This window comes from Vulpes vulpes, chromosome 12 (genome assembly GCF_048418805.1).
Source record: "Vulpes vulpes isolate BD-2025 chromosome 12, VulVul3, whole genome shotgun sequence".
Lineage (NCBI taxonomy): Eukaryota > Metazoa > Chordata > Mammalia > Carnivora > Canidae > Vulpes > Vulpes vulpes.
In genome coordinates, this window is record NC_132791.1 from 182,624,308 (window position 1) to 182,638,569 (window position 14,262).

Below are 14,262 nucleotides of genomic sequence, written 5' to 3' on the forward strand. Positions count from 1 at the left end.
CGATTTATAAATGTCTTAGTGGTTTACAGAAAAAAGCATTCTTATCAATAACCTAACTTCCACAAGGAAGTGTAGATAAAATTAAATGTCCTTATAATCTGCAGCCTATTGACAAATACTTTAGGCTGGCGGTGTATAAGGAAGCTCCCAATTGTCTTCACCTTAATGCTTTACTAGAGAAAAAACAACCTTAACAATGGCAAGGCCCCCAGTATCTCAGGTCCTCTTTAGCATATGAAAGTTCTTTTGAGGGACACCTGGGTGGCTCAATGGTTGACCATCTGCCTTTGGCTCAGGTCATGATCCCCGGCCCTAGGGTCCTGGGATCAGGAGTCCTGAATCAGGCTCCCCATGGGAAGCCTGCTTCTCCCTCTGCCTGTTTCTGCCTCTCTCTGTGTCACTCATGAATAAACAAAATCTTTAAAAAAAATTTATTTTGAAAACTTCCCTTTTCCTTACCTCCCCCAACTCCAAGTATATAATCAACTGCTCTTCAAAACTCCAGGGCAGCTCTTTCTGTCCATGGGTCCTGTCCCCTGAGCTTTAACAAAACCAGCATTTTGTACCAAAGATGTCTCAAAAATTCTTTCTTGGGCAGCCCCGGTGGCCCAGTGGTTTGGTGCCGCCTTCGGCCTGGGGTGTGATCCTGGAGACCCAGGATCGAGTCCCATGTCAGGATCCCTGCATGGAGCCTGCTTCTCTCCCTCTGTCTGTGTCTCTGCCTCTCTCTCTATCTCTCTATCTCTGTCTCTGTCTCTCTATCTCTCTCTCTCTCTCTCTCTGTCATGAATAAATAAATAAAATCTTTTAAAAAAAATTTTAAAAAACTTCTTTCTTGGTTGTGGTCTCCGGACCTCACCCCACCAAATCTCACCTATATTCCAAATCGTCATCACTGACACTATCTACCTGGAGATCCTCCAGGGTAAGGGCTCAGTCCCACAAAACTGCCCTCTCAAAAAAAAAAAAAAAAAAAAGAATTAAAAAAAAAAACCTGCCCTCTCTTCAGATGCCAAATGCTTCCAACTGACTGGCTAGGAATTGGAGGGTCCCACTACCCCCTCCTTGGGTTCAAGGTATTCAGGAAGGGTGTGGTTTCCATGCTTTCTCTGGCCAAGCCACTTGCCCAGCACCTCCACTTGTTCACCAACCTGAAAGCTCTCCAAAGTCTGTCTTTTTGGGGTTCTTATGAAGGCCTCATTACAAAGGCACAACTGATTGTGACTGAAAGTCCCAATCTCCTAATCACAGGGTTGGTTCCTCTAGCAATGAGCCCCCATCCTTAGAAGATCTGGATACTTCCCAAAAATCACCTCAGTAACATAAACTCAGAGGTGGGTGGAAAGGGGCTTGTTATATAAATAACAAGAGAAATCCATTTCACTTTCATTGCCCTGGAGCTATTTCAGGTATTGAGAACAAAAGCAAATATTGTAACAAAAAAATGCCCTTATAGCTCTTAAAAAAGAAAATTATAGGAGTTGTGTCTAGAAACAGTGGATGCAGACCAAATATATGTATTTTTATCACAGTATCACAGGGAAAGAAAGAGAGGTAAATTAATTTCACTGGAAAATAAAATTCATATAAAATGGAATTGCCTTGACTTCTAACTTCCATTTAGGATGTGGAAAGCTGGGAAGAGCATCACTACAACTCCAATGACAAGAAAAAAACAAATAATCTACAAAACCACAATTTTTCTTGAAGCCATCAGAGAGCTGAGGTTACAGGGCAACCTACTAGACTGAAATTTAAGGAAAAACAGGCACCTCTGTGGAGAGATGCAAGCTCTGGCTCACCTGTGGCAAAAGGAGAATGGTGGAACCAAGATATGAGCAAGTAAGTAAGAATAGGGGCAGCCCCGGTGGCTCAGTAGTTTAGCGCCTGCCTTCAGCCCAGGGCCTGATCCTGGAGACCCGGGATCGAGTCCCTTCATGGAGCCTGCTTCTCCCTCTACCTGTGTCTCTGCCTCTGCCTCTCTCTCTCTCTGTGTCTCATGAATGAATAAATAAAATCTTAAAAAAAAAAATAAGTAAGAAGAACTCAGGTACAATTTTTAATGAATTACTAAATGTCTCGTGTGGGTTAGCAAGAGCCTAAACATTCGGAGATTTTTCTCCACAGACTTCAGTGGATTGGATGTTCATAAAAAATACTAGACAAGGGCAGTCCTGGTGGCACAGCGGTTTAGCGCCGCCTGCAGCCCAGGGCATGATCTGGGAGACCTGGGATGGAGGCCCACGCTGGGCTCCCTGCATGGAGCCTGCTTCTCCCTCTGCCTGTGTCTCTGCCTCTCTCTCTCTCTCTGTGTCTCTATCAATGAATAAATAAAATCTTAAAGGAAAAAAAATACTAGACAAGAGGCCAGAGCCTCTCAGTAGTGCTAATCTGGAGAAGGAAAGCAATCACTACTCTGGGAAAAATGCAAAGGTCCACTTGGTCTCTTCTCTAAAGAATAAAAATCATACACCACCAGGGTTAGGGTGGCAAATTCTGTCACTCCCAAGGCAGCTGAGGCAGAGTAAAAGAAAAATGAAACAACCCTTTATGCCTGGGGGAAAGACAGGAAATTCTGATCCGGGCCATTAGAGGCGTCCTACCTCTGGGGCAAGGGCAAGATCACCAGAAAGATCTACACCCCTCTCCCCCAAGACCCAGAAAAACAGGGGCTGAACCCTGAGGTAAACCAAGATAACAGAGAATCCCTGCTCCCACCACCAGGTAAGCCAGCACCCAGCAATAAAAGAACGACCTAGAGCTGAGCATGAAGCGTAAACACTGAAGAAAAACCCTCCCTCCAGCAAACCAATCCTAAACTGGAGGAATTTGAAGCCCTGTGTGGAGGAATTTGAAGCCCTGTGTGCACCTAAGGCAACAATAAAACCCAAACCTAACTCATCTTCTAACTGGAACTCCCACACTAATAGCCTAACAAAAGAAGAGATGTATCCAGAATAAATACTATGTACTTAAGTCTCTACTGTTTTAAATCCTGTATCTTGCAATCAGTAACAAATTACAAGCAACACATAAAAAAGCAAGAAAACCCATTATCCAGAAGCAAAGTAATCAGGGGCACCTGCTTGGCTCAGTCAGTTAAGCAACCAATGCATGATTTCAGCTCGGGTTGTGATCTCAGGGTTGTGAGATCAAGCCCAGAGTCAGGCTCTGCTCTCAGTTAAGGAGTCTGCTCAGGATTCTCTCTCCTCTCCCTCTGTCTCTCCTCCTGCCCATGTACTCTCTTGCTCTCTCTCAAATAAACAAAATCTTTAAAGAAAAAGGAAAGAAGCAAAGTAATCAACAGGATAAGACATGGAGATGACCCAGATATTGGAATTACCAGATAAGGAATTTAAAATAACTATTATTAATAAATTAAATGCTCTAGTAGAAAAGTTGAACAGCAAGTAGAAACGTCAAATTTCAGCAGAGAGATGAAAACCCTAAGAGTCAAAGTGGGAAAAAGTGAAAAAAAAAAAAATCAAATGGTCTGAAGTAAATATTTTAAAAAATACTTTTTGGGGAAAAAAAACTTTTTTTTACATGCTTTAGAATATAATGGACTGTCTCAAGTAAATATTGTAGCAATGAATTGTGGATTTGTAGCATATATCAAAGTAAAATGTATGAGGGGTGCCTGGGTGGCTCAGTCAGTAAAGTGTCTGCCTAGGGTCATCATCCCAGGGTGCTGGGATTGCCTGCATCAGGCTCTCAATTCAGTGGGGAATCTGCTTCACCCTCTCCATGTTCATGCTCCCCTTCTCTCTCCCTCTCAAATAAATAAATAAAATCTTAAAAAAAAAAAAAAGTAAAATGTATGACAACAGCACAAACAAGGAAGAACTAGAAGTTATACAGTTGTAAGTTTCTTATATGTGAAAAAACGTAGTGTTACTTAAAAAAAAAAAACACTAAACTAAAAAGATTAAAAAGAAGGGTTATAGGGGAGCCCGGGTGGTTCAGCGGGTTAGCATTGCCTTCAGCCCAGGGTGTGTGGACCCAGAGACCCAGGATCGAGTCCCAAGTTGGGCTACCTGCGTGGATCCTGCTTCTCCCTCTGCCTGTGTCTCTCTGCCTCTATCTCTCTCTGTGTCTCTCATGAATAAATAAATAAAATCTTTTTTTTTCTTTTTTTAATTTTTATTTATTTATGATTGTCACACACAGAGAGAGAGAGGCAGAGACAGAGGCAGAGGGAGAAGCAGGCTCCATGCACCGGGAGCCCGACGTGAGATTCGATCCCGGGTCTCCAGGATCGCGCCCTGGGCCAAAGGCAGGCACTAAACCGCTGCGCCACCCAGGGATCCCAAAATAAATAAAATCTTAAAAAAAAGAAGGGTTATAAATAATAAACCAACAGTGGAAATAAAACATCATAAAAAAATGCTCAAACCAAAAGTAGGCAGCAACATGGATGGACTTAGAAGATATTACATTAAATGAAAAGTTGGTTAAGAAAAACAAGTATCAAAAAAAAAAAAAAAAGAAAAGAAAAACAAGTATCACATAATTTCACTTATCTAAAAAACGAAACAAATGAACAACAAAAAAGAAATGAACTCGGGGTGCCTGGGTGGCTCAGTAGGTTAAACATCTGCCTTTGGCTCAGGTCATGATCCCAGGGTCCTTACATCAAGCCCCATACTGGGCACCCTGCTCAGTGGGGAACCTGCTTCTCCCTCTCTCTCTGCCTCTGCCTCCCACCCCATGCTACTATCTCTGTTTTTGTTTTTTGTTTTTTTTTAAGATTTTATTTATTTATTCACAAGAGACACACACAGAAAGAGGCAGAGACACAGAGGGCGAAGCAGGCTCCTCGCAGGGAGCTGTATGTGGGACTAGATCCCAGGACTCCAGGATCACACCCTGGGCCTACTGCAGGCACTCAACTGCTGAGCCACCCAGGTGTCCATTCATTCACTCATTCATTCATTCACTCACTCACTCACTCATTCATTCATTCATTCATTTTCAAAGGCAGACGCTTAACTGCTGAGCCACCCAGGCATCTCCCATCTCTCTGTCTCTTAGGATGAATAAATAAAATCTTGGGGAACCCTACGTGGCGCAGCGGTTTAGCGCCTGCCTTTGGCCCAGGGCGCAATCCTGGAGACCCGGGATCGAATCCCACATCAGGCTCCTGGTGCATGGAGCCTGCTTCTCCCTCTGCTTGTGTCTCTGCCTTTCTCTCTCTCTGTGTGTGACTATCATAAATTTAAAAAGAATAATAATAAATAAATAAATAAATAAATAAATAAATAAATAAATCTTAAAAAAAAAGAAAAGAAAAGAAACGGACTCATAAATACATAAAACAAGGGGCAGCCCTGGTGGCTCAGCGGTTTAGCGCCACCTACAGCTCAGGGCGTGATCCTGGAGACCCAGAGTCGAGTCCCACGTCAGGCTCGCTGCATGGAGCCTGCTTCTCCCTCTGCCTGTGTCTCTGCCTCTCTCTCTCCTCTCTGTGTATTCTCATGAATAAATAAATAAAATCTTAAAAATAAATAAATACATACATACATACATACATAAAACAAACGGATGGTTGCCAGAGGGGAAGGGGTGAAGGGATGAGCAAAAGAAGTAAAAGAGGATTCAGATGTACAAACTTCTAATCATAAAATAAGTAAGTCATAGAGATAGAAAGCACAGCATGGGGCACTGTATGGTACAGTCAGATAAATGTCTGACTCTTGATTTCTGCTCAGGTCAGGATCTCAGAGTCGTGGGATTGAGCCCTGAGTAGAGGAGTAGGGTTCATGTTCAGCAGGAGTCGCCTGTCCTTCTCCCTCTGCTCCTCTGCTTCTCATGCACCCCTATCTCTCTTCTCTCTCTCTCTCTCAAATAAATAAATTTTTAAAAAATCTTTTTAAAAAAAAGTACAGCATAAAAAATTTTTTAAATAAAAAATAAATTTAAAAAGTACAGCATAGAGGGACGCCTGGGTGGCTCAGAGGTTAAGTGTCTGTCTGCCTTTGGCTCAGGGGTGATCCCAGGGTCCCAGGATCGAGTTCCACATCGGACTCCCTGTGAGGAGCCTGCTTCTCCCTCTGCCTATGTCTCTGCCTCTGTGTGTGTGTGTGTGTGTGTGTGTGTGTCATGAATAAATAAAATATTTAAAAATAAAAAAATAAAAAATGTTTAAAAATAAAGGTTTTATTTATGTATTTATTTATTTTAAAGATTTTATTTATTTATTCATGAGAGAGATCAAGCCCCATGTTAGGCTCCACACCCAATAAACAAATAAGTAAATAAACATACATAAGTTATAGGTAAGAGATAAAAGAAATAAAAGAGAGATAAAAGATAGGAAAAAAAATAAACCATGCAAAACTAATCTAAAGTTGGAGTAGCTATATTAACATCAGAGAAAATAGACTCCAGAATAACAAAGACTGCTAGAGATAAAGAGGGACATTATATAATGATAAAGAGGTCAAATCACCAAGAAGATGATTCTAAATGTGTATTTCCTCCAACAATATAGGTTCAAAATACATAAAGCAGTACCATAGATCTGAAAAGAGAAATACACAAATCCACAATTATAGTTGGAGACTTCAAAGTACCTCTCTCAGTCATCAATAGATTATGTAGACATAAAGTCATCAAGATCTAGGGGGACTTGACTGGCTCAGTTGGTAGAACATAAGACTCTCAATCTCAGAGTCATGAGTTCAAGCCCCATGTAGGGTGTGAAAAAAAAAATTAAAAAAACAAGATCTAGAAGACCTGAAAATGGAATGTCCCAACATAGCTCTTACCTAAATAACTGTGAAAATTCCAAGTGTGGAAAAAAAAAAAAAAACCGACATCTGCAATAGGGTTTGTCTCCATACAGGAGATGCTGGACAGGCACGGGTGGGAGACAGACTTCTAGCAGAAAAAAACACTACTTTGGCTCCTTGAGTTTCACAACAGAGTATCAACCCTATTATCTCCTCAGTTGGTATCCAAGCACTGTTAGGAACCCTCCCTCAGGTGCTGCCTAAAGCCTTTAAGACCAATTCCAATCTTCTTAACAGGGCTCTATCACTAGGTCTCCCACCCCACCCCCCATCCCACTCCTACCCCCAAGTCCCATCCCCACCGCCTCCCCCATATTCCCACCACACTCCTACCCTCACAGTCCCACCCCCACCCCATATTCCCACCCCCACAGTCCCACCAAAGGTCCCGTGCCACTGAATACTTGCAGCTTCCAGAACCTAGAGTAGTCCAGGGTTTCCAGAGTCCATCAGACAAACTCATCTTTGTTCATACTGAGCCCTCTGCTTCTAAAGCTCTTCTGCTACCACCTTGTCCCTAAAAGCTTGGCTGCCATCTTTCTTCATATATCTCCTTGTGCCCATAAGATTTCTAATACGTACTTCTGCCTTAGCAGCCACCTCATTTGGTTGCATTTACTTACCTTCAGTCTCCCAACTAGTTTGTGAATTGCTTATCTATTTTAACAGCACCCAGTACAAGGCCTAACACAGGCTCAGTACTCAGTCAGTGATCAATGAATAAAATTATAGCAATGGCAGAAAATATCTGTGAGAGAAAATATACAACAAACCCTACTGAAAGTCTAACACCTTGAGCCACCTGCTCGCCAGCACAATAAGCAAAACAAGGCTTAAGTGAAGGTAAGTGATCATTAAAAAAATTCAGTCTGAGTAGTGGTTCCTATCATTTTGTCAAAGCACTTGTTCTTTAGGTAACAGATAATAAGGGGGGGGGGCAATGAGAAAAAGCAACTATGACTCCAAAAATGCTTTTGAATTCATTTGTGTTTAATTAATCACCACAGTATCTACATACATTCTCAGAAGGGCAGTCCATATCTGTATAAGATGCACTGTTTATCCTATCCCCACAGAGTAGATTTGCAAACCTTCTGCAACAATGGGACAAAAATCAAGGAACTCATAACTAAGCCACTAACTCCAGCTCAGTAGCCTGGTATTTGGGTGAAAGAGTATGCAACAAAATCTTACCAAATCACCCTCTCCAAACTCGCTATCCTTCTGCCTTCTGCCTTCAATTTTTATCCATTGGATAAGAGAAATTGGTATGTAAAGATCACACACAATATCACATTCTCAATCTCTCTCACACATAGTCTTTAAAATCATGTTGAAGACAATTTCCATTAAATCATTCAGCGTACCCTATAAGTTCCTGTCTTAAAAACTAGTGTTAGGGGGATCCCTGGGTGGCGCAGCGGTTTGGCGCCTGCCTTTGGCCCAGGGCGCGATCCTGGAGACCTGGGATCGAATCCCACGTCGGGCTCCCGGTGCATGGAGGCTGCTTCTCCCTCTGCCTGTGTCTCTGCCTCTCTCTCTCTCTCTGTGACTATCATAAATAAATTAAAAAAAAAAATAAAAAAAAAAACAAACTAGTGTTAGGGATGCCTGGGCGGCTCAGTCCACTGAGCATCTGCCTTCAGCTCAGATCGTGATCCCAGGGTCCTGGGAGGGAGCATTAAGTTGGGTCTCTGCTCAGTGGAGAGCCACCTTCTCCCTCTCCCCCTGCTTATGCATGTGTGCTCTTTCTCTCTCTCTCTCTCTCTCTCTCTCACACACACACACAAATAAAATATTACAAAAAAAAAAAAAAAACCCAAAAACAAAAAACTAGTGTTAAACTCTGCCTGTAAGGACACAATGTAGTTTTCAACCTATTTTACAGACTCCTGCAGCAGATAGTAAAGGAATTCATCAGACTACTAAAATTGCCTCACAAAAATTTTTTAAAAATATTTTATTTATTTATTCATGAGAAATACACAGAGAGAAGCAGAGACTAGGCAGAGGAAGAAGCAGGCTCTATGGAGGGAGCCCGATGCGGAAGTTGATCCTGGGACCACAAGATCACGGGCTGAGCCACCCAGGCATCCTGCCTCATGCAAATTTAACCATAAAACTATCATATGCAGTTTTCAAGGGAAAAGAAGAATCTTTCAAAGTTCAATTACAAAAAATATTTTACAAGCTGGATTTATTTATTTTACAAGCTGGATTTAAAAATCTTTTATTTTATTCATTTATTTTAAAAATATTTTATTTATTTATTCATGAGAGATAGAGAGAGAGAGAGAGAGAGAGAGAGAGACAAAGACATAGGCAGAGGGACAAGCAGGCTCCATGCTGGCAGCCCAATGTGGGACTCGATCCCCAGACCTGGGATCACACCCTGAGCAGAAGGCAGATGCTCAACCACTGAGCCACCCAGGTGCCCCCAAAAACTCTTTTAAAATTGATGACTATGAGGGAAAGTGCTGTTGAGAAAAATACTAAAATGTTTACTATAGTGAAAACCTAGAGGATTCTTTCTTTTCTATATCTCTCTGAGTTTTATATATTTTCCAGAATTAATAGGCATCGATTTTAATGCTTAACTCTCCCTCTCTCTCTCTCTCTATATATATATATATACACACACACACACACAGTTTCCTATCAAATGAAAAATTTATGTAATTCTACATTTATCTTTTTACCTAAGATACCAGGAAATTCAATATCAAATTCAGTACCCAATCACAGTGAATAAATACCCTCACTTTCAACAGTATGTGATGCGTAGTCTTTTCTATTGTTTTGGTTAATTTCCTTTTAATAACCTCATTGGAAGTATCTTTAATTATAAGCCACAATTACTCTTTAGAAAAAGATATAATTTAATAAATACACCAAAATAGTGTTATGTAATTGTTCATTATATGTGAGCCAGTCTGATTACTAGTATCCTGTTCATACTGTGCACAAATAACTGAAACTTTACAAATCGCAAAGATCCAAAATCTAATAGAGAACAGAGCAATAATATTCACCTGTGAGGAAATAAGCAAACATCACACTTTCATAAGCTGCCTCGTCATAAATGGTCAGGTACTGAGAAGAAAATGGAAGTCTCCACAGCAAGGCCTAATTCCACTTGTCTGTCTTGGCCATTTAACCTCTGCAACAAAGAGTAAGAGGCAGCTTATCAAAAAATGAACCTAGTAAGCAGCAGGATGAGATTTCCCTTTGGGAAATTTTAAGTTGCACAGGCCTCGCAGGGGCAGCACTCAGTTACTGAGAAGTTCCGTCACTTTCACGGTGGAGTGTAACTGAAGCAACCAGCCCACACGTGTCAGAGAACTAGCCCGGCCCGGTCGTCTCAAATCATGCATGTCCAGACAGCTGCTATTCCCTGAGACCCGGGTCCTCTGAGCCCTATTTGCGTCACTTTTGTAGAAATGTATCCACATCCTGGAGGCTACAGCAGGAAGCACACAGGACGGAGGTCAGGAAATTTCCTGTACCGAGAAGGGCCATGGAGATCAGTCACATAACTGGTATTTACTCTTGGGCTGCAATAAAAATATGTCCACAGCCGAACAGGGAAGAAGGAAGATAAAAAAATCAGGTTTGTGGTTTTCTGCATATTTGTCAGGAGAGGGAAATCAAATAGAAGAACTTAGTGGCAGGCTGAGACCGAAGTTAGGGGGCAAAAGTCATTAGCACGCCAAGGCACCTGAGTAAGGGAGGCAGCCAGGGCGGTTTCCTCCTAAAGGGCGGCACGGCATGCAAAGAGAGACAAAAATGAGCTCAGGAAGCCCGCAGACTTTCAGAAAGTCTGCTCCTCCCCATCTTCAAATCAGGGAGCAGCTCTCGCAGAAGCACCAGATGGCTGAGCGCTCTGCTACACAAGCTAGATTTGCTGGCAGTGCTTTTTTCCCCCCATCAAGGGCAGAGACTGAATTCTTTTGAACTGTGTCACCAAGCACACAGCCCAGGGCGCATAAGAGGTGCTCGAAAATATCTGTTAAATATTGATTTCTATTTCTACTGCCCATTACACAATGTGGTACCCGGACTGTTTGCTTAGCGCTTAGTCAAGAATTCTCAGACTGTTTTACAAATCTCTCCTTCCATTTATAACATGAGATGATCAAACATGACCCGACATGAAGACTCGAGAAAGAGCCATCCGGGCGGGAGCACATGGTGGCCTGGTGCCAACACAGCAGGCCGGCGGCTCGGCCCACCTGCAGCATCCTAGGAAGCTGCGACCCTGGTGCACAGCCTTGCACACGGTCTTGCTCACCTGCTCACCTGCCGAGTGGTCACGGCCCAGGTCCTCTCTCCTACCACACTCACCCTCCGTATTTCAGTCTCGCACACGGTCCGGGCCTCTATCACTGCGGTGTCCTTCACACTCTCCCCTTCCACACTCCTGGAGTCACCCTCACACTCGGGCTCTCACACCCTCAGGGGAATCGCCCCCGGGCTCTGGGGCTCGCGCGCTCTCCTTCAGCGGTCTCTCTCTCACACACCGAGTCTCCTTCACACCAAGGTCTCTCCCGCACTGTCAGGGTCACCTCCCTCACGGGGTTTCTTGCACACTCACTCACAGGGCCACCCTCAGGCTCAGGGGGTCTCTCACGCTCACACACGTAGTCTCTCCCCCACGCTCAGTCCCACACTCAGGGCTCCCCACGCTCCCGGGGCCACGCTCACGCTCGCGCTCCGTCTTACACGCACAGCGTCACCCTCCGCACGTCCTCGCCGCGGCGTCCCTCACGTGCCCCCGGCCCGCCCGCCCCGCGCCCAGCGCCCCGCTTGGCGGGCCGCCACCCGCACTGGGGGGGGGGGGGGCGGCGGCGGCGGCGCGGAGAGCGCGGCCCCCAGCACGCGGCCCCGGCCCGGCCCGCCCCGCGGCCCCCGCGCGCCCGCCCGCGGCCCGTTACCTCGCAGTCGCCGGGCGCCCACAGGATGCTCCGCCGCTCGAGCGCCGCGGCCGCCGCAGCCGCTCAGGCCCCGCCCCCGCCACGTCACGCGCCGCCGGATCGCGACAGCGCGCCCCGCGTCGGGACAGGGCGCCTCGCGGCGGCGCTTCTGACCCCCGGGGCCGCCGAGGCCTCGGGGAGCGCGCGGCCCGGCCCGGGAGTGCGGTCCCCGCCTCCGCGTGCGCTTGGTGCCGGCGACCGGCCCGGCCGCCCTGGCTCTGCGTGGCCGGCACAGCGCCGTGGGTCGGGCCGGGCCCTAGAGCGGACCCGGAGCGCTCCACAGCCTCGTGCCCCTCCGCCGCGGCCTTAGGAAGACTCAGACCCGGGACCTGGGCCCCGCAGCCCCGGCCCAGCTCGCGGCCACTGAGGCCTCCTCAGGCCCAGGGACGCTGTTGCGCTCCTGTAGCCAACCCCCGCCGCCCCGGGGCTCAGGCCTGAGGACTTTTCCGTCCTCCTCTTGCCTGGCCCTCTGACATCCTCTGGGGGAGCTGAAACCTCCCGTCCTCCCTCTTCCTGTACCTGCCGCTGCGCCCCTGCTTTCCTTCTGGGGGCCTTTTCCTCTGGTAGCTCTGGGGCTCTTCTAGTCCCCTCACCTCACGGCTAAGCCCTCCCCCTTGGCTTCCTGTCTACAACCTCAACCATGACTCTCTCCTGAGACCTGGAGTCATTTCCCCCCACAGGCGTCTTTAATTCCAGACGGACCATACCCCACCCCTGCTCCCCATCACCAGTAAACAGCCAGAGCCGAGCAGCACCCTGGAGCTTCCTCCTCCTGCCCCACAGCCCTGCAGGTTTTCTCATGGTTTTCTTCTCCCCAGCTCCGCTAGACTCCCAGTCCCCACCCTCTTCCTTCGAACCCATCCCCACAGGGGAACGATTTTTTACCTCCTCTGCCTGAAACCCTTCCATTCTCCTACCTATAGACCTGAGACCGTGATCCTTGAAGAGCCCTCACCCGTACTCCCCTCCTTGGGCTCTCTGCCTGGAATACCTTCCCTCAGTGTGAACGTTAGGAGTCTTCGAACCTGACCCTTTGGGGCAGCCCGGGGGCTCAGCGGTTTAGCGCAGCCTTCAGCCCAGGGCCTGATCCTGGAGACCCGGGATTGGTCTCTGCCTCTCTCTGTGTGTGTGTCTCTCATGAGCAAATAAAATCTTTTTTTATTTTTTATTTATTTTTTTATAAAATCTTTTTTTTTTTAATTAAAAAAAAAAAAAAAAGAATCTGACCCTTTGCCCCCCGATCAGTTCCTTCTGTCTCCCTGGCCAGGCAGTCCCTTGTGTCACTCAATGGTACCTGGTCCACCTACCCTTCCGACAAATGCATATACGACTTGCCAACATCCAGATCTCTGGCTTTGCGGTCTCCTACCTGCTGCAACAACCTACCATGGAAGCCCACTATGCACCAAGCACTGAATCAGATGTTCTCCAATAACATCTGTGTTCCTCAGGGCCACTCTGCAGGGCACCTTTATTCAGCTCCACTCCTTAGATGAGCAAGCTGAGGCTCAGGGAGGTCAGGAGACTCCCAGGCCACTGGTAGAGCTCAGATTTGAACCCCAGTCAGCTGGGGGTAAAGCCTGCTGTGACTCCTTGCCCTCTCTCTGCAGCTATGAAACTGAGGGTGGCCGTGGGGCTGAAATAGGCTAGGGGGGAGTAGGTAGCTGTAAGGCCACCACAAGGAGTGGCATGGACGGTGGGTGGCAGGGCAGAGCTGAGACTCAGGCTGGGCAGGACCTGGAGGTAAGGATTTGCACTCTTTTGTTGTTATCCTTTTACCAAGACCAGCAATAGCAACTGGACCTTTGTATGGCTAGGCATCCTCACCCTCTCTGGGTCACCCTTCTTCCAGGTTGGGCCAACAACTAGTGCAGAGAGGGATCGGAGCGCCCTCTTGTGGTCGAGGATGCACTGAGGCCTAGAGCCCCGGCTGGCCTGGCTCTGTGGAGGCTGAACTGAACCCCATCCCTATACCTCTTCCCTGTCTCAGAACTTTTTTTTTTTTTTTTAAGATTTTATTTATTTCTTCACGAGAGACACAGGCAGAGAGAGGCAGGGGCTCCCTGCAAGGAGCCCAATATGGGACTCGATCCTGGACCGGGAGATCACGCCATTAGCCAAAGGCAAATGCTCAATCGCTGAGCCACCCAGGCGTCCCTCTTAGGCTCTTTCTTTCTTTCTTTTTTTTTTTTTAAGATTTTATTTATTCATGATAGACACACACACACACAGAGAGAGAGAGAGAGAAACAGAGACACAGGCAGAGGGAGAAACAGGCTCCATGCCAGGATCCCGACGTGGGACTCGATTCCGGGACTCCAGGATCGCGCCCTGGGCCAAAGGCAGGTACCAAACTGCTGAGCCACCCAGGGATCCCTCTTAGGCTCTTTCTTTCTCTTTTTACCCATCTCCACTTGGTTCCCAGTCTTGGTCCCTTTCTTTGGCCATCTTGGTCTCTATCCTTCTCTCAGCCTAGTGTCTCTTTCTCCCTCAGC

The 14,262-nt window shown here is 46.4% G+C and overlaps 1 protein-coding gene across 5 annotated transcripts in view; it reads right to left on the reverse strand.

The window, feature by feature from the left end:
• Positions 1–12,499, reverse strand: part of SLC7A6 (solute carrier family 7 member 6) — a 38,439-nt gene extending 25,940 nt beyond the window's left edge. The window contains exons 1-2 of one of the 5 annotated variants that reach the window (XM_026011560.2): positions 12,287–12,499; positions 9,827–9,954 (exon numbers count right to left, since the gene is read on the reverse strand). The gene's annotated coding sequence lies outside the window, so the exon portion shown is untranslated. Of the gene's footprint in view, positions 1–9,826; positions 9,955–11,085; positions 11,606–11,728; positions 11,830–12,286 lie in introns of those variants that run through there. The other 4 variants (XM_072731636.1, XM_026011559.2, XM_072731638.1 and 1 more) reach the window with 4 other exon arrangements.
• Between the last annotated feature and the right edge of the window lie 1,763 nt (positions 12,500–14,262).